Below are 27756 nucleotides of genomic sequence, written 5' to 3'. Positions count from 1 at the left end.
ATGTGAATACAAAAGACAGGGAAGGGAAAGAGGGAGGAAGGGAGGGGAGAGGAGGGAGGGGGAGCAATGTTGGGAGAGGCAAACAAGTAGTAAACCCACCCAAGGGAATCACAAAAGCTAATCCAGGACATGGGATAAATATCCATAGTCCCTGTTTAGACCATACTTAATACAATCCAGTCTGTGGATGATTTCTTGTTCCACAATTTTGCGTTCAAGTTCATTTTTAAACTTTCGTTCTCTAAGAACAGCTACTTGGAGGTCAGCGATGGACTGTCCAGAGAGGTTAAAGTCTCTCCTACCACAGACTTGTGTATCAGACCTCAGCCATCATTAGGAAAAGAACACTGACCTGAGAGGAAGCAGGTACGATAGTCCAAATTTACTTCTGGTGAAACCTCACTGACCACCGCCCCCCCCCCGCAAGTTACCTGGCCTGTTGATCTGAGAAAATATATTGAGCCTGCATTCAGTGTGAGTCTGAATACAGCCTCTTGCTATAAATGTTGTCTTTATCCTCTTGTTGTAAATAAAGTCAAATCAAATGTCAAATTACAGTACAGTAAACTAACACAGAATCGTCAGCATTGCCTGCCTTTGTTTACTGCAGCTGATGAGTAAATGATGAAGGTTCACATGTTTTTTATATCTGTGTCTTTATTTCTCTTTAGGGGATCAATGGAATGTGCTCAGTCCTCTTTAGCCTAAGTGTGTATCCTGTGCTTCTGTTAAAAAGTACTTACCCATGTGAGCGTGCCATTGCCTTCCACTGGATTATTCATGGGCACAAATTCTAATTCAGGTATTAAATGTTCACCACGGTGAGTAAGTATTAGACGGTTGGGTTCACAGCACAGTGTCAAGAGGGCAGTTGGTAGATAATCACACCTTCAACTGTTGTGCCTGTATGCATTTAATATAATCTAACTAGTACACCCCAGCATTTCTCTGCTCTCAATTAGAATGGCTGCAGGTAAGATCACGCAGTAAACTGGACCTTTATCAGCCTCTTACCTTGCAGTTACCATAGCATTTGTCATTGCTCCCATTCCAGGCACATTCGCTTTGCAGTTCTCCATGCTTGCTCCATAATGTTCTGAGCTACCCTAAGTCGTGGATGTTCTTCCTGTCTGGCCTGGCTTGGCAACAGAAGCACAAGCATCACACTCGTGGTAAGTGAAACAAAACAGGCCCAGTTGTTCCAGGTTTGATGCAGTTAAAACACTTTTTTATTCTACTCAGGCAGTGGGAATATTCACGTGAGCCCTGGCTTCGCAGGAGCTGTGACCCGAAAACAGCTGGGGCTGCCCCTGTGTAACTTCAGCCATAGCTTGGACTGCAGAACCCTTGTTGCTGATGATGATCATTAGCGTTAACGGCCTACATCAGGTGTCGGCAACCCCCAGCACATGTCAGAGCATGGCAGGTGAGGCCATTTTGCTAGGCACGCCACTGCTGGCCTCGGCTCTGGGTAGCTGCTGTCAGCCATGGAGGCCAGGCTGGTTCCAAAGGCAACTGAGAGGCTGCAAGCCCTGCTGCAAGCAGCCCAGGCCCCAGGCAGCCAGCAGCTACCCCGGTGCTGCCCCTGCAGCTAGCTGAGGGACGGACCAGGAAGCACAGGAGCTGCAGCAGGCCCGGGGCATCATCAGATCGGACTCTGTCCTGTGGTCCAGCAGCCTAGCCATGCGGTCACTCACACACATGTTTGTGTCTGGTTCTGTGTGCGTGTCTACGGTTGTGTCTGTATCTGTGTGTGTACATGTGCATCTGTGTGTCTGGTGTTCTGTGGTTCTGTCTGCATGCACGTGTCTGGTTCTGTGTGTGTCTGTGTGTGCATGCAGGCACACGTGTCTGGTTCTGGGAGTGTGTACGTGCATGTGTTTGTTCTGGGTGTGTTTGTGTGTGTGTCTGGTTCTCTGTGCGTGGGTGGTTCTGCGCATGTGCACGTGTGTCTGGTTCTCTGTCCATGTGTACATGTATGTCTGGTTCTCTCCCTCTTCTCTCCTTTTTTCTCTTTCTCTCTCTCTTTCTCCTCTTTTTGTCTTTCTTTTTTCTCTTTTTCATCACAACATAATTAACAAAAAAAAATACACAACAACAAAGTATATGAAGTTTTATTTATTGTCACCAGGTTTAGAATTTTTAGAAAACCTGGTATTTATGGTAAAAAAAACCCCAGCATTTATGATTATTAACTATATTAATATGCAGTGCACCCTGCCATATACCCCTCACCCTGGTTTTGTTTTTCTCACGTGCCGGCACCTTACAAGATAGACATTGCAATTTTTTCAGCACTCTGGACAAAAACATTGCCTACCCATGGCTTACACCAAGCCACCTGTTTGGGACCAGTTGTGCCTGACCACCTGATTGCCTCCAAGATGCCAAACCTCAGGGTATAAGGGCCATCCTCCCGGAGGACGTCAGCTACTCAGTGCCAGCGGAGCTGGCAGCTCTGCCCTGCTCTCTAACCAGTTGTGAATTTGCCTCCCACTCCTGCCCTGTTTCCTGCATTCCCCTACCTCCCAGCTCCAGTCCTAATTCTTGTGCTCCCAGTCCCCAGCTTCTGCCATGGTTTCTGCATTTACCTTGCCCCCCTTCCCAGTCCTGGCCCTCGTGTCCTGCCCTAGACTTGGGATTCCTGGCCCTGATGCTGACCTATGACTCTTCAGGCCATTTTCCCATTTCCTCACCTTAATTTGACTCCTACCTAGTTCCTGACCTCAGCTCCCAGCGCTCACTCCAAGGGCAGGTTGCCCGCGTTCCAGATGCTCATTCAGCCTCTTGAAAACCTCTAAGGAAGTAGATGCCACAGTTTACCTGGCAGCTTATTCCACTGACCTACTGATGTTACAGTAAGGATGTTTTCCCTGAGACTTCATCCAAATCTGCTTTGCTGCAATTTAAACCCATTGCCTCGTGTCTTGCCCTCTGTAGCAAGGGAAAATGGTTAGTTGTTCTCCCTCTTCATGGCAGCCTGAAAGCTGCTGTTATTGTCCCCTCTCTCCAAACTAAACATTTCTGGTTCTCTCCCCCTTTCCTTGTACAACTTGGCTGTTTGAGAGAGACAGGGCAAAGATCTATGAAGCTCAACTGATTTATCTTATCCAAAAGAAGAGGTGATTTGATTAGGGTCTATAAATATCATCTTGGGAAAGAGAGCTCTATAGGCAGCTCCTCAGTCTAGAAAAAAAGAGGTAATGGGTATGACTTCATGGCAAAATGCAGTGCTGTGCAGATACCCCAGATTCACTGTAAAGCATCTAGCTGGTATACAGTCCACACAGTGCAAGACGGTGCCATGCAGAAATACCTAAGCCATGCCAACATGCATTAGTTTCAGAACTGGAAGCAGTATAGACATATCAGCAAGGTGTTGCCCCTAATCTAAGTAGTCACCTAATATGCAGTACTGTACTGATGCATCTGTATGCCTTCTGTTTGCAAAACTAGCATACGTAGATCAAGTTCTGGCCTAACACTGTCTTGCACCATATAGACACACCCAGTGAGACCAATAGCTGGAAGCTGTAGCTAGAAGATTTGGACTAGAAATGAGGTGCAGTATTTTTTGCATTGAGGGCAACAAGCCCCTGGAACCCAGAGATGTAATGGCTTCTGCATCACCTGCTGCTTTTAGAGCATTTCTACAAGGCTCGGGCGGCAGCTATGGCTTGGTGCTGCATTTGCTGGGTAAGGTGCAGTTTGCAAGGGTCACAGTTTAAAAAGCTGACACAGATCCTCAGCTGTTGCTTATCAGTGTAGCTCCACAGAGTTCACTTTACCTCAGCGGAGAATCTGCCTTTACTTTCACTTGTAATAGTCTTAATGTGGTCATCCCTGGCCCACAGTACAGGACACCATCTGAACAGCTGTTCTTCAAGGAAGCACCAGACTTCAAGATGCTCAGAAGAGCTCCATCCCACCCAAAGGATACATGCATCTCTGCATAAAGATATACAGGATCAGTCTAATTAGTAAGCACATGACTGTATGCAGATGTACAATTTGGGTAAGTTAATCTCACCAAGAGAACTGTTTAATTTCCTGACTTCTCTGTCTCTAAGGGCATCACCTTCCTGACTGCACAACCTTATGAGCATAAACTGTGCCAAACCTCAGTGCATTAACATAGATTTTGCATTTAATATCTATTACAGCAATGAGCTGGAGCACCGCTCCTCATCTACCCTTTATTGAGCGTGATCGATTGCTGGAGATCTTTCATTTAACATTTCAAAAGCCCCTTGGGGAAGCAGTCTCATCTAGTGGTTAGCACACTGCCCAGCCCCAGCTCAAAAGCGGACTCCTCCAGGCCACCTGTAACAGCAACAACATGACCCACTGGCTGCTGGTCCCTGCCTGGACTCCTTGGAGCTCCAGGACAAACCAGTGGCCAAAGAATGAGGACTGGCCATTGCATCTCTTTTTTTCTCTTTCCCCCTTTGCTTCTTAAGCCCATCATTAAGTCTTTATCCCTCCATGACTTCTTTCTTGATTCCTCTCCTGTTGCCTCCAGCTTGGCAGAAGGTTGTGGTGTGTGAGCACACATGCACGAACTGGTGCCATTTACAACTGACCCGGTGCTGGTCAGTTGCAATTGCAGATGCAGTGGCGATGTTAAACACGGTGGCATGAGTAGGAAAGCAGTAAATCTGCATGAGCTGCTCACGGCAGTAGAAGCATGTTGCAAGGCTGCAGCAAGGGGAGGCTGAGCATACGTCATATGGTTTGCCCTCATTTCTTCCTCTCTTTTCTCAGCATTCCCCCTTTCCTGGACTACCTTGGCCTTCCAAAGAAGCCTTGGCCCCACTGAAAGGGGTCTTCCCTGAGATTTAGCCTGACCTACTGTGCGAGAGGCTGAGGCCTGCAGAGGATCATTGCTAGTTGGGGAGCACTCTTCCTGACTTTCCAGTAACTTTTGCTTGTGCTCCTGGTTGAAAATCCTGTCTCTAGCCTCTCGCAGTTCCTAGTCAAGCCACTACGTTACCAGTTGTTCCAGTCAGATAACAAAGCACTAGAGTCTCAGAGTAGAGACTCAAGGACTCTAGTGAGGGAAGAACTGCATTACTCGAATTGAGGAGATAAATATATAATCACTCTGAACCTTTTGTTTATGAGCAAAGTCATTTGCTTCAACCGAGGAGAAGGAGTTCTGGGAACTCCTCCATTTGCTATGGAATAAATACCTCGGCCCTATCTGTGCTTTGTAGCAGGCGCCGCACCGTGCCAGTGAGCTCCTCTGCTGGGCTGAGACACGGCCCTGTTTGGAACAGGACTTATTGCAGTAAAACATATATTCATGAACAACTGAGCAAGTAAGAGCTGAGGTATGTGGCTCTTTAAATGGCCTGGATACTAAGCTCCCAACTACATTATTAACACAATCCTGATCAAGGGGCTTTATTTATTGCACCACATTTATGTCATACTTAATTCATCCTGTGCCAGGGGGCTTTGTTTAGTCACCTAGGGGGCTGTGAAGGCATCCCCCAAACTTGGTATCTGGATTTCCTTTTTTTTTTTTTTTGCTGCCATGTTAAGCATCACAGATTGGCCACTGCTATTGGTAGGATGATGGCTATATGCAACTGAGTTTTTAGGAGGGCTAAGAAAATTCTGGAATATAGATGTAACAAGGTGTTGGGTTCCCTGGCCACACATGAATTCAGATGTCTGGCCTAGTGACAGAAAGTACACATAAACTGGTATGGCTATGTACAGATATTCAAAAAGCCCGAGCCTGAATCAATTCGATCTTTGCAGGTTAGTCTAACCTGCGTAGATTGAACTTATTTGCATGTGAACAGACATTCACTTTTGATTCTGGAAATGCAGCCACATGCCTGTGGTGGCTCAGGCCAGAAGCCAGGGGGTGCTAGATTGAGCCCTCCCTTCCCTTCAGCAGCAGCCTCAAGGCTGGAGGGAAGCTGACCGGGGGCAGGCAGGGGGTGGCCAGGCCCCGGCAGGCCACTAAGTATGATTGGGGAGGGGTTTAAACCCCCACCTGGCCTGCAGGGACCCCAGCCAGAGTGTGCCTAGAGGGGGAAGGGGGAAGCAGCTCTTGCCAGGCTTGTCCCTGGGGCAGTGTGGGGGTCAACATAGTCAGACATCAGCCCAGGCAGCGCCTCCGGTGAAGGAGGCAGGGAGGAGGATTAAACTCTCCTATTTTCCCTCTGTTTCACCAGCACAGGGACCCCAGCTGGGCTTGGCCCAGCTTTCTGTCCTGTTGGCTGCTCACGCAGCAGGGGGCATAGACAGAGCCGGCTGGGCAGCAGCCTCAGAAGAAGGTGGGGGCACAGACGGGGATTAAACTCCCCTGTCTGTCTCCCGTCGGGCACAGGGACCCCAGCCTGGTCTAACCGGCTTTCTACCCCACTGGCCACTTGCACGGTGGGGTGTGTGGCCAGAGCCAGCTGGTATGGCCCTGCAGTCTGCCCACCTTGCCCGGGACTGCAGGGCTGAGCCAGGCTGGCCCACAGACACTGCTGAGGGCAGGTGCAGAGGGGCCGGTCTGGGTTGGGCCACAGGGGCAGGGCTGGCTACAGCTCAGGCTGGGGCCACGGGAGCTGTGCACCTGGATTGCTCCTAGCTCCCCACACCCAGCCCAGGCCAGGCACTGTCCCCCAATCCCAGGATGTTTTGCACCTCCCCTGCAAGCCCCACCTTGTGGGGTGGGCAGGCTAACTTTGGCCCAACCGGTCTGCTCTAGCCAAGCAGGGAGGCATGCTCTAGTCTCTCCACCCGGCTTCTGGCCTGGGCCACTGCAGACATGTGGCTGCGTTTCCACAATCAAAAGTGAATGTCTGTTCACTTGGCAGGCGTTAGGGTCCTGAAAAGTGGAGCTCTGCTCAGTGGCACACTTTCCAGCCAAACCAAATGAGTCCTTTTAGCCTGAGCCCAGGAGTACTAGTGAGCTCTGAGCTAGCTATTTTGCAGGGAAAGCGTGTTGAGTTTTTTATGACCAGAATAGGACCTGTAATTCTCCCACTGAAGAACTCCCCTGAGGGAAGCAACAGTGATCCTGTTGCATACATGCTCTATAGCGTTTATTTTCCTCCCAAAGTTACCCATGGTTGCATAGACTTGGCAGCAGGGTATGTTGGATGAAACAGAAGACCAGGAACTGAGAGACCTGGATTCTGTTTCTAGCTCTGCTAGCGACCTTGGGTGAGTGACTTGTCTTTTCTCTCCTTCTTTTCTTCCTCTGCAAAATAGGAATGAAAACCCCTTCTAGAAATTACTTTGAGCTTGCCGAATGAAAATGCCACGTAAGTGCTAAGGTTAATGCACAAACAGACCTTTCTGGTGTGGTGCCCTTCTAAATACAGCACAGGTTTACTAGAGAAGCCAGACAGCTTCTTCCCGAAACAAATTGCTCTTCAACTATTGCCATCTTGTGGCGTCTGTGACCTGTTACTTGTTCCTTTTTATCTGCTAATGGTGCTAGTGCACATCAGAAATGTACACAGGCAATTTTAAAATGAAATGTAAATGAATTAGAAATGCCTACAGGAGAGTTATTAGCATAAATCCAATCAAAGGGCTTTGTTTAACTCGTTAAAAATGACTAAATATTTAGCAAGTGTGGGTGGGTGAGGTGATTCTTGCTTACACGACACAAGTTTTAGACCCAACGCTACCTCCAATATCTGAAATGACTGAACTTATTAGCAATTTTCTCTCCTGAACTCTGCCTGCCTCGGCTTGTAACTCATTGTAATACCACCGCATATGCAAGGGAACAGCCTCTAAAATATTATCATTGCTTCTAATAATATTCAGCTCACATGGCTATGAAACCCTGGAAATTTAGACTTTAAAGGGAAACTGAAAACACCCTGGATATTGCAGGGTGACTCTGTGTAGTGCGTGATCAAATCCAAATAATCAAATGCTACTTGCCTTACCCCTGGAGCAGTTTCCTTGGCCCAGATCCATAGCTGAAGAAACGCAGTAGAGGGTGAGCCTAAGGCTGGGACAGACCTGGGGTCAGTTCTCTCCTTTGCCATACACTTCTAGCATGACTTTTGGCATATCATGCAAGATTTGTCTAGACACAGAAGTCATGTGGTTTTAATCATACCATGCAGTATGAGAATTAATTTTTCCAGGCATAAGTATACCAGTATAACTGCATCTACACCAGCACTTGTATCATTATAGATATATAACCCCTCATGCTCCTAAATGACATAACTGTATAAAAGTTGTGCATAGAGTGCATCTCTCTGTCTGGGGTCCCCATCTGTATCAGGGATAACAACACAATCCTGGCTTAAAGCGGTATTCGAGGATAAATGTGTTAAATGACTATTAGGTGCTTTGATGCTGTGGTAATGGGGGCCATATACATTCTTTTACTTGTCTGGATATTAAGGGAAACAAGATTGGGCCCCACAAACTGGACTATATAAAGTTGGTTAAAGAGAGAACCGGATGTTGATGCCAGTTGCACCCTGATTCTTCTGGCTTTAGCCTTACTCTAGCGCTCACAGCCATGTCAGCAAGGAGAAAATCAGGCATAGGGTAGGATCATTCTTGGCAACATCCTTGCTTTCCTCAGAACCTGAACCTTGTGAACCTTATGAACATGAGCCTTCAATGTGATGCTGCTGCTGGTAAAGCGAGCAAAATGCTGGCTTGCATCCATAGATGCTTCTCAAACAAATCCCGGGACGTTGTTCTCCCCTTGTACTTGGCCTTAGTGAGGCCGCAGCTGGAGTACTGCGTCCAGTTTTAGGCTCCGTAATTCAAAAAGGATGTGGAGAAGCTTGAGAGAGTCCAGAGGAGAGCCACACGCATGATCAGAGGTCAGGAAAACAGACCTTACGATGACAGGCTGAGAGCCATGGGGCTCTTTAGCCTGGAAAAGCACAGGCTCAGGGGTGATCTGATGGCCACCTATAAGTTTATCAGGGGTGACCACCAGTATCGGGGGAATGTTTGTTCACCAGAGCGCCCCAAGGGATGACGAGGTCAAGCGGTCATAAACTCCTCCAAGACTGTTTCAGGCTGGACATAAGGAAGAATTTCTTTACTATCTGAGCCCCCAAGGTCTGGAACAGCCTGCCATCAGAGGTAGTTCAGGCACCTACTTTGAATACCTTTAAGAGAAATGTGGATGTTTATCTTGCTGGGATCCTATGACCCCAGCTGACTTCCTGCCCCTGAGGCAGGGGGCTGGACCCAACGATCTTCCGAGGTCCCTTCCAGCCCTAATGTCTATGAAATCTATGAAGCCCATTGGACTTTCATGCTGTTTTAAGGCTAGGGACAGAAATTGCACATAAACAGGTATAAGTGATTGGAAACTGATTCAAATCTGTAACACAACAGAAGTTCAAAGTACATAAACCACTTTCAAACTGGCTGAAACCGGTTTAAGATAAACCTGGATGGATATAGTATCGCACTTAACTTATTTAGGTTAAATCTGTTTATTGAACTTCTGCCCCAGATGCCCTCCAGGATGCTTTGCACCTTCCCCACAAACCCTACCTTGCAGGGTGGGTGGGCTAGCCTTGGTCCAGCTGTCTGCTCCAGCCGAGCAGGGAAGTATGCTGTAGTGCCCCCCACCCCAGGCTTCTGGCTTGGGCTGCTGCAGGCATTTGGCTGCATTTCTGGAATCAAAAATGAATGTCTGTTCACTTGCTTATCGGTTCAATCTATGCAGCTAAGATTAACCTGTGAAGACTGAATTGATTCAGTCTCTGGCTTTTTTGATTGTATGTACTTAGCCATACTCTCTACAGAGTAGAGAAGGATTTTGGCTAGAGAATTTCCTTAGAGTTGTTTAATTTGTTTAAACAGCATATTAATTATGTTGATGCGCTTGGAGGAGAGAGGGGAGGAAGCAGCTTCTCCAGAAAGCCATGCTATAAAGATCTGAATGTGTAGGAGTGACAGTGGCAGGTAGCAACTTGACTTTCAGGATGAAAAGCTGTTTGGGGCCAAATTTTCCAGGCTGAGTAGCTGGGCTGCTTGGAAGTTGGAAAGAAGGAGACCTCAGCTCAGGGTATACGGTATCTGCCAAATCCCCCTCCAAGTTACTACACACTAGGATAACCTCACACACCAACTTTGGGTAACCACAGGATCTACCCTGAATGCTGCCCCTTGCTCCCTAAATGCTGCCACAGAGGGTCCTCATGGATAGGGGCTCTGTATTACAGCATGGATGCTACGCTGAGTCACACCTCACTCCTTTACTCAGAGGAGTTTGCATCCACAACACCAGGATTTGCTTTTGACATCCCATGCATAAATGTGCAAGAACAAAAGTGAGAAGCCATGTCAAAGCCCTTACAACCCCTGCAGTGCTTGGGCTTTGCAGAAAAAAAAAAAAGCTGTGTTACTTCAGAAACTCATGCTAATGCAAGGTACATATTCAGGCTGCATTACTCTTAAGCAAATTAAATATCCATGAAGACTAGGATGTAAAGAAGCAGCCAGTCCCCAGAGATACAGAACAAGCCAGCCCTTCAACAGAATATTCCAGCTCCTTCCTGGGGTGGTTTCCACACCTCCATTCTCAGCCCCTGGTTCCCAAGAGAAGCATCACTTGTAAAGGTATCACTTGGTTTTTCTCTGCTGCTTTTCTAACTCCTTGCTTCTTGAACGTGTAAACAGCTATCAAATAGCAAATGAGAGGAGGAAGTCAGGAAAAGGGCAAGCCTGCTATTATATTGTTTTCATTAGTATTTTGAGCTCTTGTCACATGTATAGCTTCCCCCCCACCATACCATTCACCACATTTCTTCCACTTTGCATGATACTGTAATTTGACTTGGGAACAAATGGTAGAATCACTCCTTGCTGTGAGTGCAACTGCTAAGAAACCTTCATGGAAAAAAAACATCTCCAGAGCCACAAAGTATGCAGCGTCTATGCCCTGCCTTGCTCAAAACATGCAGATCTGTAACCTGGGCCAAATGCACATAGGAGAACAGCATGCTCCAAACCAACCACAATGATGAAGATTTCTGCATGCTGAGTCCCCAGCACTGTAGGAAATACTCCACCCAATGAAGCATTGGGAACCCATCAGTGCCAAGCCAGTGGGACTGCTGAGATGTGCTGACCGGGTTGCCCTCCCCTTCCTACCCACTTAAGCAATGTTGCTCCCTTAGCAGAAGGGAGGCTGAAGCCATTTTCGAAAGCTGCCAGTTCTTTCCTTGTACATCCCTAGCATATGATCTGCATGCGCCCAGCACACAGCTGTATTCTGGGAAGTAGCTATCTCCTCCTGGCACTGTGGCTTCCCACAGCTATAATCTCTCTGTGATTCTTGATCAGCCCTCCCAGCTCTCAAATCAAGAGATGATGGTTTTTTCTCTACCGACCCAACCAGGATCAGGAAATTGTGCCTCATCCATCACTTCCAGCAATAAGATCAAAGAGTTGCTGAACAGGACCAGGCTTGTGCATAGTCTAGTTCTCCAAAGGAAAGTGGAGTCCCACCCTGGACAAAAACAAGCCTACAATTCATCATAAGACAATGGACTCTGAAGTGGGAAGTGAAAGGGGTTCCAGATATAAACAGATCGGAAACAGAGGAGGAAACAGTAATAGACTCCAGCAATGGAAGAATGTGGATGGTTTAGAGATGCAGTGTGTGGACAGACATAACAATTAAGGTGTTTCAAAAACCTCTGAAACGATTCAAATGGCAGCCACACAAAATGTGCAACCCCTTTGGAATGTTCTAAAAGGGGCTGAAATGCTCCAAAATGGCACCTCTTTACAGCAAATACTCTTTGGGGGTGTTTCACTTTTGTTGTGGGTGAATGGAGGGTGGAGGGAGACTGGGGAGAATAGTCTGCTGTCCAGCTGCTGAGTCCCACACCAGGTCCCCAATGTGACCCCTACACTTTCTGCTGGGACCCCTTCCAGACATGGAGCTAGGCTTACCCCTCCAACCACCCCTGCTGACTCCTAGAGCCCCACTACCACTGGAGCTGGTCCCTCCAGCCCCATACCCTTTCTTCTCTGCTCAGCTGAGAGGGAGAGACAAGTTAGAGGAGATAGAAGCTCAAGTATCAGAGTCCTTGTTTTAAGCCTGGGGGGGTGGGGTTCCTGCCCCCACCCCCCCTCCGCTTACTTGTCCTCTCTGATCTCCCCTCTACCTTCTGTCCCTGCAGGTTGCTGCAGCGTGCTCTATGGCCACTGGCTGATGCTAGAGAAGGCTGCAGTATTTTGAAACATTCCAGCTGGGAACAGCACAGGGGCGTATATGTGCCCCCTGGCTAAAACATTTCCTTTATGAAACATTTCCAAGTGTATTTCACTTGGAAACGTTTCAGTTATTATGTCCGTCTGTACTTGCAAGACTTTTTATATTTCAGGCATGGGTGACTGGTTGCTTAAGTGCTGTAGAAGGGTGTAGATGGCCTTGAAGACTGAAGTATGCTCTCTATGCTATAGCCACAAACCAGGCAGTGTAATACCATTTCTGCATGTTGTCCCCCTGAATCCCTCTGGCTGTAACTGAAGAAAGACTACTCTTAAAAAAGTGGCTCATAGCAGGGGCAATTGCCAAAAGGGATGTTTGATATGTTGGTGCTGGCCACTCATATTTGCACTCCTCCACTGGGTATTATTCTCAGACCAGTGATCAATGTAGCATGGGTTTGGTGGAACTACTATATGATAGGAATATTCTCTGGTTGCCACTAAAGTGAATTTGAGCCAGTCAGAGGTGGCTATGCTGCAGCCTGCATACTTAAGAGAAACTAGAGATCTACAGTGCAATTCAGAATGGCCTTGTTGTCCAGGGTTATGTTTCAGAGACAAACAAGTCCCCACATCTCCATCTGGATCACAGCAGCCTGATGGACTATTGCATAGTGGGATCTATCATCTCTGTGGGATGCCTGTCCCTATTAAGCAACTGTGTGTTTGAACCTCCTCCATTTTATGCAAACCAGGTACACCCTAGTGACTTTTGGAGAGTTCCCAAAGCTTGCTCATCTCCAAAGAAGATAGCCTGACAGTTAGATGTAATGGGAATTTTGGCATTCCTAAAGTTTACTACAGCAGCTGGATAAGACCTTAATCCCAGATTCTCAAAAACATTTATTTAGCTCTTATTTAGGCACATAAACACCTTTGAGACTCTGAGCCTTAATCCTGAAATAGAAAAAAAATAAATGTACCTGTGCCTGCTAGCAGCAGATATTAATGCTCAGTCTTGCTGCTGAGGAAATTATCCCCACCCATTTCCACTCTGTACCCATTTAAGCCAGAAATAAGTCAGGGAGGGCATCTTGGGGATGTCCCACACTGCTACTCTTTAGCAGCCCAGAAACCAAAGTTTGGAATAAAGGACCCCCGAGTGTCCCCTACTGCTTCATTTCCAAGGATGAAATATGCAGTGGGTGAGTGGGCCTGTTTCCTCAACCGCATAATTAATCTACCCAATGGTTTTTATAGAGATGCTGATGACCTACAACCTTTGTTCACAACCAAGCTCCCACTTATTTCAGATAGCATGACTGAATGTCACGAACCTTTATGTGTTCTCAAGTTGAGCACCCAAGAAAGGAAGCACCTAAAAAGCAAAGCTCACATATTCAAAGTGGCTTTGAGTAACTTGCCCAAGTCCCACAGCTAGTCTATGGCCAAAGTGGAAAGACAACCAGTCTCCTGCTTGCCTGGCCTGTGTTCTGATAAGGAAGATGCACAGGCAAGCATCCTCTCTGCACGGGGACAGCACATGGTATCCGCATCACTTAAGCCCTGATGGAAAGCAGAGAGGAATAAAATAGTACATAGTTCAACATGGACAAATTTTCATCCTATGTGTGTAGTTAAACTTAAATGTGACAATAACTGCAATCTGCAGCTACTGTGTGGGTTTGGCAGCTGCAAAAATAAGAACAATCTTGGACGGAGGGTAAGTAAGAGAACTTGCCAAAAAATCATCTGAAGCAGGTGGTTCCAACTTGCAGAAACTCAATTTATATTCTCAAATGACTTGCTGGAAGCTGTGCACAATTACATAAAGAAGCCCAATGCAGGCAAGGCAGATGTTTCAGCGAATGCCAGCCGCTGGAATATAATAGCTCGCTCAGTTCTATTGCACCCACCACTTGAGATGGTAATTCAGGAAGTCAGTGTTTAAGGTTCATCCCAAGGGAGCTCAAGACTCGTATCAGGTAGCTACAGGTCTGCTTGGACTGATTCCATGCCCTGCTTGAAACAAAAGGGGACAATAGTGCAGTAACACTTGCAAAAGTTGAGGCTTCTGCATTATTCACAGGCTCCAGATCCAGAGTATTGATCCAGAAAAAAAATATATGCTGCATGGGCTCCATGAATTGAAAAAAAGAAAAAAAAAAATTTTTTTCTCAGCAGAGCAGCATACTAAAAGTGCTACAGATCAGATTTCCCTTCTCACTCCTAATGCTTCTGTTTGCAAAGTTACAATCAAGGCTATTTGGGAAATAATACAGGGAGTACTCTACAAAATTTTATAGTGGCATAGAGCTACATTGATCAGGGGAGTAATGAGGTATGATTTGTGACCAACACAGCTGTATCTGCCAGAGATACTAGTGTGGATGCAGTGTTACTATCAGAATGACCCCATTCCTGATATAGCTTAATTTAGTTGGGGGATGAGATGGGAACTGGGAGGGGGAAAAAAACCCCTATACAGCACTAGTATAGCTTTGCTAGTATAAGATGCAGCCACACCTAGGGGAGTTTTGCTGGCAGAGTATCTTGCATAGCAAATACCACTAACATGCTCCTAGTGTACACCTGGTCAAAGTATTTTAGCCTGGAACCTAAGCTCCTGGTATATTAATGCCTGGAAGATAAAGCCAGTATCAGAGAAACAATGTTTAACAGTCAGCACGGAAGAAATCCTCCTGAGTCGCTTGTAAAGTTAAAAGAGAAAGTTCCAAGGTGAAATTATGGAAGATGAAAAACACTGGACGGATAAGGAAATATAAACAGAAGAATAGTCTCACAGATAAGGGTTGAACTAGATGACCGCCTGAGGTCCCTTCCAAACCTAATTTTCTATGATTCTATTCTATGATTTTATGTAAGGAACTAGGAAGCAGGTTACAGAGGCAGACACCAAACCAATTAAAATGACAGGGGGTAGGATTACCCTCACTTCAGGAAGGGAACAAAATCTGGTCCTACCAAACAAATAACGTGGTGCTGGATTTACTGATCTACTTAGAACTTAAATTTTAAGCACATACTGAAAGGTTTGGATGAACTGGAGCCTATAAAAGAAAATAAGATTATGTCAAGCAATATAACTAAAACATTGTGACTGAAAGTCTGGAAACTAGAATAGTGAAATATCAGAAATTCTACAAATGCTTGCTTAAATTGCTTTTAAAGCAACAGCTTTCATTTATATTTGAAATTAATACGCTGCTTTTGACAAGATTCACTATTCTCTAAAAAACACACAACAAAAAAACCACAACCACCATTACCTCTTTTGATCCGAGTCATTGGCCAAAACTTGAGGCCTTGCAGATTGCTTCTGTGAAAATGAGAAACTGAGGAGGGAGGCCAGCATTTAATTGATGTAATCGTATCATTTACAGAGACTATACACAAAAGTCCAGTTTCCCTAACACAGCAGGAATCAAAATGCTAAGGACCCTTGGCCCACAATTCCAAGCCCTTTTCCAGTTAACACTAAACCCAGTAGCACGTTCATTCTCTCATGGATCATCTACATAGGGGAATTACTGTGAGGTCATTGAGGGTATGCATTCATAGTACATTTGCTACCTGGCATTAATTCCCCATGAGGAATTGGCAAGTGTGGGGAAGATTAATCCACTTGCAAGATGTTCAGTGCACATAAACCAGTTTGAAAACGGTTTGAGATAAGCCTGGTTGAATGTAGTATCGGACGTAACTAATTTGGGCCAAACCAGTTTAATGTCTGTCCCAGACCCCTTGCTGGTTTAAGCTAAACCAGACTCCTCCAGCATCCCAGCATGCTCTCTGCTCCACCGCAGGGCTCTCTGCTCCCTGGCTGCAGCTCCAGAAGACTTGCAGGCACAGCAGGTCTGCCTGGCTTCCTCCTGCTCTTCACCTCCCCTCTCCACTCCCTGGTAAACAGGGATCCCCCATCCCCTCTGCCTTCTGCTAGCTAATTCTGAGGTGTCTGCATACCACATGCTGGTTATGGTCCATGCTGTGGCAGACAGTAGTGTCGATTTAGGGCTTTTTGGAGCCAAAATCAACAGCTCAGCTGGTAATGTCCTTCCCTTCCTTCTTTGTTTAAGAAGAGCTTAAACTAAGGAGAGAGGCTGTTTTGTTTTTTGATGGGTAATAAATGCTGATAACAGAGATGATAAATGCTGTTATCAAGGAGGCGGGGAACCCCTCCCTAATCCTACAAGGGCCGGGCCATACCTCCCTTAGCTCAGCCCTGTGAAAGGGAAGGGAGAGCTGCTCTAGCGCCCCCCCCCAGCTTCTAGCCTGAGCCACTGCAGGCATGTGCCTGCATGTCTGGGATGTCTGTGTGGTTACCAACTGATTTAGCTTAGCCAGGTTAGACTAACCTGCAAAGATTGAATCAATTCAGGCTCAGGCTTTTTGAATGTCTGTCCCTAGCCTTTGAGCTTATTGCTCCAGAGTTTATTGTTCCCAGGCACACTGTTTGCACGTGTGTCTGGCAATGATGCACGCTGAGTTGTACTGGAGCAGCCGTGGCTGGCAGGGAGCCCAAGGGGTCAACCTGCCAGCCCAGGGCTGCTCCAATTCAGCTCTGTGTGCTGCAAAGGGGCTGGCTGAGGCATGAGGGTGCTTTAATATAGGGCTAGCCAGCAGGCAGCCCCAGCACTGAAGCAGTTGCAGCAGTGTCTATACATGTGCTGCTGCGGAGTACAAGTACTATCCCACTGCAGAGTTAATTTAATTTACTCCTGCCTCCTAATTTACTCCACGTGATTCAACCAATAGGGGTGCACAGGTAGATGTGCATTTACTGTGCAACTAATTAGTCTGTCGTGCAGTAAATGTCTCGCATAGACATGACCCTAGAAAGGCAATACTGAGTAGCTAGGGGAGTATAAATTTATAGCCTTGCTTGATTCACCACATAACTTCCCAGCATAGACAAGCCCTTCACTTCATCTCAGGGTCATAAACGATACCTGCAGCAGCCTGGTACTGTCTCCTACCAGCTCTGTACAGCATGTTTTGGGCAGTAGCTCCTATTATTTCAACTACTTGTTCCGTAAAGGAGATTGGTTGTCTCGCACATTTTAACCTGAAACAAAGGCAGTGGTTATATACTTTCAATTAGGCTTAAACCAGCCTCCTGGCTAACAGAAGCTTTGTAAATAGTTTTTAACTGAAACCCACCATTTTAATTCAGGGGCTTCTGTCACTGTTATAGCGAGGGGCCCAATGCTTTGTGGGGGGTTTTCCGACAAAGCCTGCCTGTGGCCGAGGGTGGGTGCGAGCTACCAATGGGCCAAACAGCCCCCGAGCTGTTGGGGTGCCCTGGTCCTTCCCTCTGTGGGGGCAGTGCCCCCTGGGTGGGTTGCCAGCAGCTGGGTGCTTTGTGCCCCAGCTTGGAGGCAGCACCCAGCCAGATTCAACTCTTCCGCAAGCCTGCTAGGGCTTCTAGCACTTTGTGCACTATGCCCGCCACCTCGGACCAGCTGGGAACAGGTTGGCTTACCCCTGAGGCAACACGGAGAGGCAGCAGAAGGGCAGCTGGGTGTGCTAGTAGCCAGAGTAGGCAGTAGGAACGGTATATAGGGTGCTAGAAGCTCACTGGGCCCGAGCTTCCCCAAGTCCGCCTGGGCTTCCAGCACCCTGTGCACGGTCCTTGCCGCCTTCTCAGCACGCCCAGTGACCTCTCCCATGGCCAGGGAGTAAGCTGTCAGATTAAAGGCTGCAATGTTACAAGTAGCAACATTGCAAACTAAACTACATGGGGATGTGGCTTAGTTTGCAATGTTGCCAACTCATCTGAAACCCCCAAACTTTACGGACCTGCATTGCGTGACACTATTAAGCCACAGAAAGGAAATGTTTGTCACATGTACGTGGTGACAAAGCGCTTGCCCACAGTTGCTGAACTCAGAATTTTAGCGGGACACTAAACACTGGCACATGTTAGAATACTCCAAGAACCCGTTTCCTGTCTTGTGCACAGGATGGACTGTCAAACCTCACAACACCATCCTGGGGAGTTCTGGGGAAATGTAGTTCCTACTGCATTCACTGAGCTGGGTCCTACTGGGTTTTCCAGGGCATGTTCTTGTTCATATACTGGCCCAAATCTGCCTTGTGTCATAGGCAGATCCAGGATTTTTAAAAAGGGTGACCATCACTGCAGGCTGTAAGACCCCCCCTCTCAGATTGCGCCCCCCCCGAGCCTGGACAGACCAAACATGTTGCAGGAGCAGCATGAATTAGGTAAGACTCTCCCTCCTTCCCTTCCCTCCCCCCGCCCCCAACTTATACCTCTAGGAGCTGGAAGGGGACACTCACCCACTGCCACGGCTGCCCCACTTGACTGGCTAGAGAGTTGGGTTTGGCTGCCCACAGTGGCAGCCACAAATGGGATCCCCCTCCCTGTGCCTTCTCTGAGGCTGGCAGGGAACACTTGGGGGAACCAGGGCAAGGAGGAGGAAGGCTGGCAAATGTGGCACCACACCACCTCCTGATCTGCCCCTGCTTGTGAAATCTGATAGGATCAGAGCATGAAGTGACCACACCATTTACAACTGTCATGATAACTGGAGGAGGGGAGAGAATAAATACATCAAAGCCAAAAAATTACCGAAGTGTGGGACCAGAAACTAAAATACAGTATATGCAGCAAGACTAGTGAATAAACACAGACTGCTGTTACTTGGATTAAGTTTCATAGGTGTGTAGTCATGCCCTAGACTTGTGGTTTCAAATGAGGGGCAAGAAAAGACTTGCCCAGCATTGTATGAGAGGTCAGGGAAAGAACCCAAGTCTATTAAATCCTAGTCCAGTGCCCTGTTCACTGGACCTTAGACAATGAAAAACTCAGGTGACAGGCCTCCTGTAAAAAAAAAAAAAAAGGACTGAGAGTTACAGAAACAGCAGCAGCAGCAGCAGGTAACCAAGAAGTGAAAACCATGTATTTGGGGGGTGGGGGGGAGAGAGGAAAGATGGTGCAATAGTCAAAGTATCTGCCTGGGACTTGAAAATGAGGGCCCTTTTCTCCACTGTGGGCAAGTCATGTAATCTTTGCCTCACTTCCCCCATCTCTAAAATGGGGATAACACAGTAACAGGTGCTAAAGCAGCATCTCGGGGAACGAGGTATGGATGTGGAATGGAAGCAGACAGATATGGCAGGGAAGTAAACCTGACTGCAAAATTAGAACAGCTGCAAGATCTAAATGTTGTCTTCCTATCCAGGGGTTGAGGGAATCAAGAGGAGAGAGGCGCATACCACTTTGATACATACACTTGCCTGCAAAAGAAACATGTTGGAAAATTGCACCTCTTTACATTTTTACGATACACTAGGGGAGAAGTTCACACGAGCAGTTCACAAGCAGTTAAAAGTGACCTGTCAGATAACATTTCCTTACACTTTCAAAAGGCTTTTGATAAATTCCCGCAGAGGAGAGACCATTAAGAAAAGCAACTTACTTCACTCAAGTGTAGGGTAAGTGGCAAAGTCCTGGGCAAGTGACAGAAGAGTCGTAACACACATCTGTTCCTCTGAGCAAAGAGAAGTAAATATTGAGGCATGTGAGAGACCAGTGTGTGGATCAGGGCTATTTAGCAGGGTATATTAATGACGTGCAAGAGGAAGTAGAAAGTGAGGTGGTGAAAGGTGACAATAACACAAACTTATTTTACAGAGTGAAAACTGGAGAAGATTGTGAGAAACTCCATGCTGAGTTTGTGCTGCATGACAGGTTAGACAGGCACATTCAGGTTCAAATTCATATGTTTAAAAAAACTCCACACTAATCACACTTAACAATGAGATGCGATTTTTTTTTTTTTTTTTAATATGTCAGGAGCCAACCCCAAACAATCTTAAGTACAGGCATAACTATAAAGACAAGAATGGCCCATTGAAGATGGTGGACTTAAATTTTGCAGAATTGGGGTTTAATAGCATTTTCCATTATTTTCATTCTCAGCTTAGATTTAGAAATGTGAATGATTGCTGTCTCTTTTGTTTACAGTCCTGGTTCTAACTGGCTGTATTTTCAGTTAGATGTTTGCAGGATGCTGTAGCATATTAGTTCCAAGCAATGCATGGGCCTGTTTAGATGTTTTATTAAAAAAATAGTTTCCACTGACATTTAAGAAACCCAATGGAAACACTAGGTTTTATAAACATAGAAGTTATATAACTTAAATTTGAGACCTAAATTAACCAGAAAACACTGCTTAAATGCAACTTGGGTCTACATAAGGTAATATACTTGGCAAAAGGAATTATGAATTGCTGAAAAACAAATGCTCAGAATCATTAAGGAGAAACCTAAGAAACTCCCTCTCTGCAGACATCGCGCAAAGTTCAGAAGGGCTCCTGCATGCTTGGGAAAGCGTGCAGAAGGCAACCCTTCTTTAATGCAGTCAAGTAGTCATGTAGCGTTGCAGGAGACAGCATTTTTTCCACACTTAATTAGACTGCATAGAAAAGAGCATTATATGGCTTGTAACCAAATAATTCCGGATCACAGAATTTACACACGCTACAGTTAGATTTTTGCAGGCCAGACGGCTCCAAAATCCTAGAGAAAGAAATCTTTAAAAAAAAATCTTATGCAATCTTAGGGTGGCATGTCCTGCCTTCCAAGTATTTAATCCTTCAATCTCTATGTTGTTTAAATGCATTCTTGTGTGGTGCATACTTCTAACACATTTTTTTTCCAATATAGAAGTTCCTTCTAATTTCCTGAAATTTTCCATTGGGAAGGGAGTTTGCAAAGTCCCAAATCCCTAAGCCAGCAGTTCTCTACCTTCTTAAACTCAAGCCACTCTTCCCTAACTGTTGTGAATTGAACAGCACCCCATTTCAAACACTCATTTATATACCACAGTGCTTATCTCCTTGCAGAGGGGCCAGGCAGTGGGAATGGGGGAGCAGCCAGTCACAAACCATCTTGACCCTGTGCATATACATCCCACACCTTGTAGCACCATTCAAAGGATCCGTGCCTGGTTGAGGATTACTACCCTAAACTCATAGATCTTGGCAAAGGGCAGGAACAGCAACCTTTGCACTACTCCCAGGGATTCCTCCTCTTTTTCTCTGGCTGGCAGCACAGCAACACCACATACCAAACTTGCTCACCACTGGAATAGTTCATTACAGGCTTTGCCCAGCTATGAGGCCTAAAGTACAGCTGGACGGACCTGAAAATCTTGTGTTATGGATTATTTACATTCTTGACCATAAGAAAACACACATACCAATGCAGATTCAATTTCTCTGCATGCTCCAGTTCCTGTTTCTTCCTCTATGCCCAGCAGACACGAAAGGCTAAGCCTCTCAGAAAGCTAGGACTGGCATGCCTAGGATGTGCTAGTGGCTGATGCACCTTGTGGGGCAGGCTGAGGAATCTCTACCCAAGGTTTGGCTTCCTGGAACCTCCTGGCTTGTTTCTCTGTGTTAACTTCTTCCATGTCCCATATCAAATGGGAGGTGTTATGCCCAGCAGGGATTCCCATACAGTAACAGTTAACTCCTTCCAACTACCAAGTGCCAATGCAATGCCAGCCCAAGGAGCCAATCCTCTCTGTTCTCAGTGCACCCCTGCTGTCACCTGTGGGAGATGGTAGTGACCAGCTGGCTCAAGGGAGAGATAGAGATTGGAGCAATAGCAGTTTAAGAGAGGAGTTTCCCATTCAGCTTGTTTACCCAAACACCTGTTACTTCTAACCCCTCTACCCTGCCTCCACCATGGGATCCCAGCTTGTCTTCCCTCCCTTTGGTTCCCTTCTCTCAGCCTGACCTCCCCTGGAAGACCCCCGGGCAGACCTATTGTTCACTTCCCAGTTTCATCCTGGATCAATAGTCCCGTATCTAGTAAAGCTTCGTGCCTAGAAATCGGCTCCTCTGTCCCAGCAAAGCATAGCAAGGTAAAGACCATTGCAACCTTGGTGTTTAACACTGCATTAATACTGCACTTGGCCAAACAAAGCCACAAGGACATGGGAAACTGGTGAACTTTTCAGAAAAGCAAGGTGTGCAGCACTGCCAACTTTTACCATCTGACTGTCTTACAGTATGCGGCACTTTCTTTTAAAGCATTACCTGCTGGAAACATACTGCCTGAACATCTCGACTTTCATGATTCAAACATAACCAAGAAAACTGCTCTTTCCCCACTTGGGCACGTGGCTTTAAAGAAAAACTGAAAATGTGATGCACTTGCCCCCTAAAAGCTCAGAAACCAGAGGGCAAAGTATCCAAATGTACTAGTTGGTTAAAAAAAAAAATAATAATAAAATAAAAATCAGGGGTTGTTTTCTTTGGGACCAGACTCATGATTTTCAAATGTAGGGCTCAGCAATATTGTCAACAGCAAAAAGTCTGAGAGCGAGTGTAGTGCATTGGTTACCTCCCACAACGCTAATGAAAAATCAGGATGCATAGTAGAGGTATCTTTTATTAGACCAAAAAAATTCTTTAATTGGTCTAATAAAAAAGATATCATCTCTACTGCGAGTCCTGGTTGCCTTTTCCTCTAAACCAATATGGCTACAACCTGGATACCTGAGAACACTGATGAAGCTTTTTTTCAGACGTCATTAAAAGTATCTACTAAAACATGTACCTATCCTGTAACATCAAATACAAAAATAGCACTGGGCCAACGTTTACAATAGACCTCCTAGGTAAGCTCAAATCATACCCTTCTTCCTCTTCAGTAAGCATGCTTGGAGATATAATTATGGGTCAGAAGTGACTGACATTGTCCATCTTGGTCCCTCACGGTCTATATCAGAAGTGTCAAACTCATCCCTCCTTGAAAGCTGGATTCAGTGCATAACGCTCCTTGCAAGCTAGATATCGCAGCTCTGGTTAATGCAGCTGTTGTTCAGCTCCAATCACCAACATGCATCTCCCGACAGGGCTCCAAATTCCTGAACCGTCTGGGAACCCCACAGGACACGTTTGACATCCCCCAGTATGTCATGAGCACGTTCATTCAAATTGGTAATGTCTGCTCAAGAGAAAGTTAAGGCTGAAACACCAAAGTCTGGCAGGTCAAGCATAAAGTATCTGACAGGGGAGTTTGCAAAGCTACAGAGTGTGCTCAGTATTTTTAGTGCCTTCCTTTCTCATGGCAGCTGATCCTAGGAGACACTGAGCACCCTCAGTTCCAGCCAATTTATGTGACACAGCTAGCAGGATCAGGCCCAGCCGCAGTGCATTCACTCACAAAGAGTAATTATAAACTGAAAAGAAAAACAATTTAATTCCTTCGTTTTCTACTTACTTTTAGAAAAGACTTTTTCCAAGACAGTTACACAAAAGCCACTCTTTGAATTAACAAGCAATTACTTAATTAGGTACTTAGTTGCACATTACAATATGCTAGCTGCCTTTCTAATCTATTCAAGAGTTACCAAATTGGGCCCTATGCTATCCATAACAAGAAAATATCCCATTTTGTGAAGACAGCTTGTTACAAGACAAGTTTTAAGCAAAGTGAATGGGTTTTCTTAGTTAATACATATATATTCTTTCACATACATTTTTACAAGCGTTTGAGAAGTAAGAACAAACAGAAGAGGCTCTCAAACCTAAACCCTTTTTATTATTTCAGGTTCCAACATGTCAAATTGATTTTAGTAAAAACCTTAACACAGGTCCCTAAATGGATTTCTGCACGTGTATGGCTTATGTGTATAAGGATACTAAGGAAAACGAAGCCGGAAAGACTGAACACATTATGTTAGTGCACAGAGGTTGAATGAAGCTCATTAAAGGCCTGCGTGGGTAATATCTTTTAGAACTTACCTTTTGTTTTGCTGTGGTTTAATTCTTCTTCAAATGTTGTCTTATTTAGAAATTATGCAGACTCAGAGACTTGCACTGTAAATAACAAGGCAGATTACCAGATTAAAAACTGGCTCACTGACTGATCTCAAACAGTCAGCTGTTACTACAGAGATCCAGTCAATTGGGACATTGGTAGCAGGACCAAGAGCTGTTTATTGCCCCAGTAACGTGAATTATCAATAATCTTGATTATGTTTATAATTTTTTTGCTCTGGTTTTCAGCTGACACAGAGTCAAGAAGCAGAATAAATGAGGAAGAGGATGTGTTACTGTTAGAATGATTTAAATTGCCTGGTTAAATAGTCACACGTTTAACATGTTTTCTGGCAGAAAGTTGTAGGCTCTCAGCCTCAGGATGGGAGGCTTCAGATCGTACATTCATAGCATCTGACAAAGTAGGTTGTTGGCTATACAAGAGCTCGTGCCTCTCTGAACCAGTTAGTTTCCAAGGTATCACCCTGCCCAGGTAGCCAGATACTCTATAAAAACCAAGAAAACAGCAAGTAATCAATGAAACGTTTGAGATTTTGTTAATAAACAAACACTTCTTTAAAAAAAAATCTACAACAGCATTTTCTTCTACCTAGGCTTGTACGCCAGACCCATCCCCACAGAGATCAACTTTTCCATTTGAAATTAAATTAAAAACCCAATCCTCTACAGCCATGTCCAGATGAGCATGGCCATGCGGTATATGGCACCACAGACCTGTCTGCCCAGCGCCACACATCGCAATTCAGGTGTTCCCCACGCTGCAAGGTAGCATTGTGGGGTGGGTTTTTTCACCTTAGAAGATCCTGGGGTTAAAAAAACCCATGCAAAAAAAAAAAAAAAAAGCAGGGCAGTGCAAACAGGGGCAGTGTGTGCTGCCCAAAACAGAAGCCCGGCTGGCCAGACTCCAAGCAGCAGGAGCCCAAGGCCCCCAGGGAAGGCTGCTGGGGCCAGCACGGTTGCTGGCCCCAACATCCCCTACCCCACCTGGGGTAACCTGTTGGGTGCCAGAGGGCGCGTGGCACAGGTGTTTCCCGCGGACAACTAGTAGCAACACAAGATGTGCCACTGCTTTTTGTCCCTGGAAAAACAAACATTCATGCTTGTGCAGACACAGCCTCCTTGGGCAAAAGCTCCCATTGCGCCTTAACAATCCAATCCCACAGGCGCTGTTGAACCAAGTCGTTCTATTAAAAACTCAGTGGGCTTGTCTGCACTGGCATAAAGTATCGTGTAAGAATATTTTCAGCCGGACAAACTGTAGTTTAGCACACATTATCTGAGCTGGTGGAAAAGTTTAGGCTACAAAATGGCAACCTACTGCATGTTAAAATACAGTTTGCCTTGCCTACAGTATAAATAAATAATTTTAGTTAAGCCACGTAAACAAATAAAAAAAAATTATCTAACAGCACGTTTTCCCCCCCCCACACAAGATGCTGACTTTTGACCAAGTTAATTTCAGCATTAACTTATTGCTTCTCATTATTATTTAATATAAAAATCCAGACGAAAAAGTAAAATCATTTGATCTTATTGAATTAAAACTTCGTAGTATTGAAATAAAAGTTTGATAACTGTAGAAATAATATATCCAGACTTTCATTTAATGAAGAATTCAGAGGTTTTACTTTTCAGCCGTTTATGATAAAACAAAGTGCCAAATTCTCAGAATTTCCCACAGGACAGGAATAGCAGGTTTTTTGACTGGCACTCTATATTAGCAAATTCTTTTTAAAAGCCTGCATTCCTCCTGGTCTGGACCAGCCTGGTAAAGTTTGCAGGATTGCCTAAACCATCTTTTAGGCTAGGTGCATCACCAGTACGGCCTATGGGCTGGATTTGGCTTGCAGAGCTCCGTCGTCCAGCCCTTGGTGCTGCCCTGGGTCTGAGTTGATCTACGCATGGCTGGACCAGTCCCATGCACTGGGCCCGAGATGCGTGCCTGTCCTGGCCGGTCCGAGACATTGCTCCAACTGGTCCAGGACCCACATTACCCATGTAATAGTATCCTGGTGTAGACAGACAAGCTTTCATCTTGTTAGCTGGTCGAGATCAGTTCTGTGCTCATTCCTTTACTTGAACGCTACCACCCAAAAGGTGTTAAAACTACCCCCTGGCTCATCCATACAAGAGTTTTAGTGCGTTCAAGAGACACTTTGCCCCAAAGCGTACATGACTAACCATACTATTAGATGCCCAACTAGAGATTAAAAAAGAACTGCTTCTACTTTTCATGTTTGGGCTTAAACATACCCCTGCAGTGTTTCTGCAAGCCCCAAAGCACAGTAGACTCACCCACACAAAAGTCACACAGGAAAGCAAACTTTAATGTAAACACACAAAACTGACTCTGGTCCTTCACAATCTATGCAAAAAACACACGGACTGATGTAGAGAGGGAGAAGTAATGCTGGTCACAAAACCTCTCCCAAAGCTAACCATATCAAGTACTGTTTGTGATGGAGGTAAAGACCTCTTAAAGCCATTCTTGCTAGGTCTAAGGGTTGAAGCACACCTGCCGCCTACGGCAAGAGGCTGACAGTCACGAGTCTACAATACAGCCTGCACGCGCCAGGCCAGGGTGGCCAAACTGCGGCACAGGTCCCGCAGGTGGCAAGGGAAGCCTGCGCATGGAGGGAGCAGGCAGCACAGGGGCAGATAGAGCAGGGATCAGAAAGCAGAGCAGGCAGCAAGCAGAGAAGCTAGGATTGCCAACTCTGTTCGAATCTATTCCGGGAGGTTTCTGGAACGCTTAGCGTGCCCGCAACACAATGCCAACGTGCCCGTGAGCTCGTGTAGATCAGTTACACATTACGGTGCGTAGGCTTTACGTCAGGAACGCAAACGCATGTTCCTGTTACCTTTAAAAAACCCATTAGACTACTGTATAAATCGGATTCAACATTTCATATATTTATTTTAATGAGCACTCCCCATCATTTACCTTTCAGCAGCCTCCAAGAGATTGCGCTCTCATTCCTGGACAATCCTGGAGGGTCAGCCACGCTAAGAGCAGCAGATCGGACAGGGCGCACAGGGAAAGGAAGCAGAAAGCAGAGTTGTGGGTTAAATAGGATGCACAAGGTAGGGAAGCAGAGCAGCAGACTGGGCAGGGAGCAGAAAGCAGAGCAGTGGATTGGGTGGGGAGCAGAAAGCAGAGCCGTGGGCTGGACAGGACACACAGGCTAGGGAAGCAGAAAGCAGAGCAGAAAGCAGAGCAGCAGATTGGGCAGGGTGCACTGTGGACAGAGCAGAAAGCAAAGCAGGGGATGCACAGAAAGCAGAGCAGCAAATGGGGAGGGGGCATAGGGAAGGGAGCAGAAAGCAGAGCAACGGATGGGGCAGAGTGCACAAAGAAGGGAGCAGAAAGCAGAGCTGTGGGTCAGCCAGGGGGCACAGGGAAAAGAAGCAGTAGCAAGCAGAAAGCAGAGCAGCAGATGGGGCAGGGTGCACAGGGAAGGGAGCAGAAAGCCGAGCAGCAGATGGGACAGGATGCACAGAGAAAGGGGGCAGAAAGCAGAGCAGGGCATGGGGTAGAGCGCACAGGGCAGGGAGCAGAAAGCAGAGCTGAGGGCCAGGCAAGATACACAGGGCAGGGAACAGAAAGCAGAAAAGGGGATCTCGTGCCTGAGGGAGCGAGGGATCCCCAACGGCCGCGTGACGACGCGAGGCGCGGGCCACGGCTCCGCCCCCATGGCGGGGAGGGGGCGGTCCCCCCAGCTCCCCGCCCCGAGGGGC

The 27756-nt window shown here is 46.3% G+C and overlaps 1 long non-coding RNA gene across 2 annotated transcripts; it reads right to left on the bottom strand.

Moving 5' to 3' along the window:
• Positions 1-1531: 1531 nt before the first annotated feature.
• Positions 1532-27720, bottom strand: LOC149865494 (uncharacterized). Of its 2 annotated transcripts, XR_016441708.1 has the most exons (4): positions 26963-27639; positions 23983-24057; positions 19641-19712; positions 1532-17263 (listed from the first exon to the last, which is right to left on the bottom strand). It is a non-coding gene; the product is annotated as an uncharacterized LOC149865494 (long non-coding RNA). The 2 variants fall into 2 exon arrangements; XR_016441707.1 differs by lacking the exons at positions 1532-17263; positions 19641-19712 and adding an exon at positions 19760-23417 and having other exon boundaries at positions 26963-27720.
• Between the last annotated feature and the right edge of the window lie 36 nt (positions 27721-27756).

Source organism: Crocodylus siamensis, chromosome 4 (genome assembly GCF_052110815.1).
Source record: "Crocodylus siamensis isolate JL-2025a chromosome 4, ASM5211081v1, whole genome shotgun sequence".
Lineage (NCBI taxonomy): Eukaryota > Metazoa > Chordata > Crocodylia > Crocodylidae > Crocodylus > Crocodylus siamensis.
This window is presented reverse-complemented; position numbering and strand designations above follow the sequence as displayed.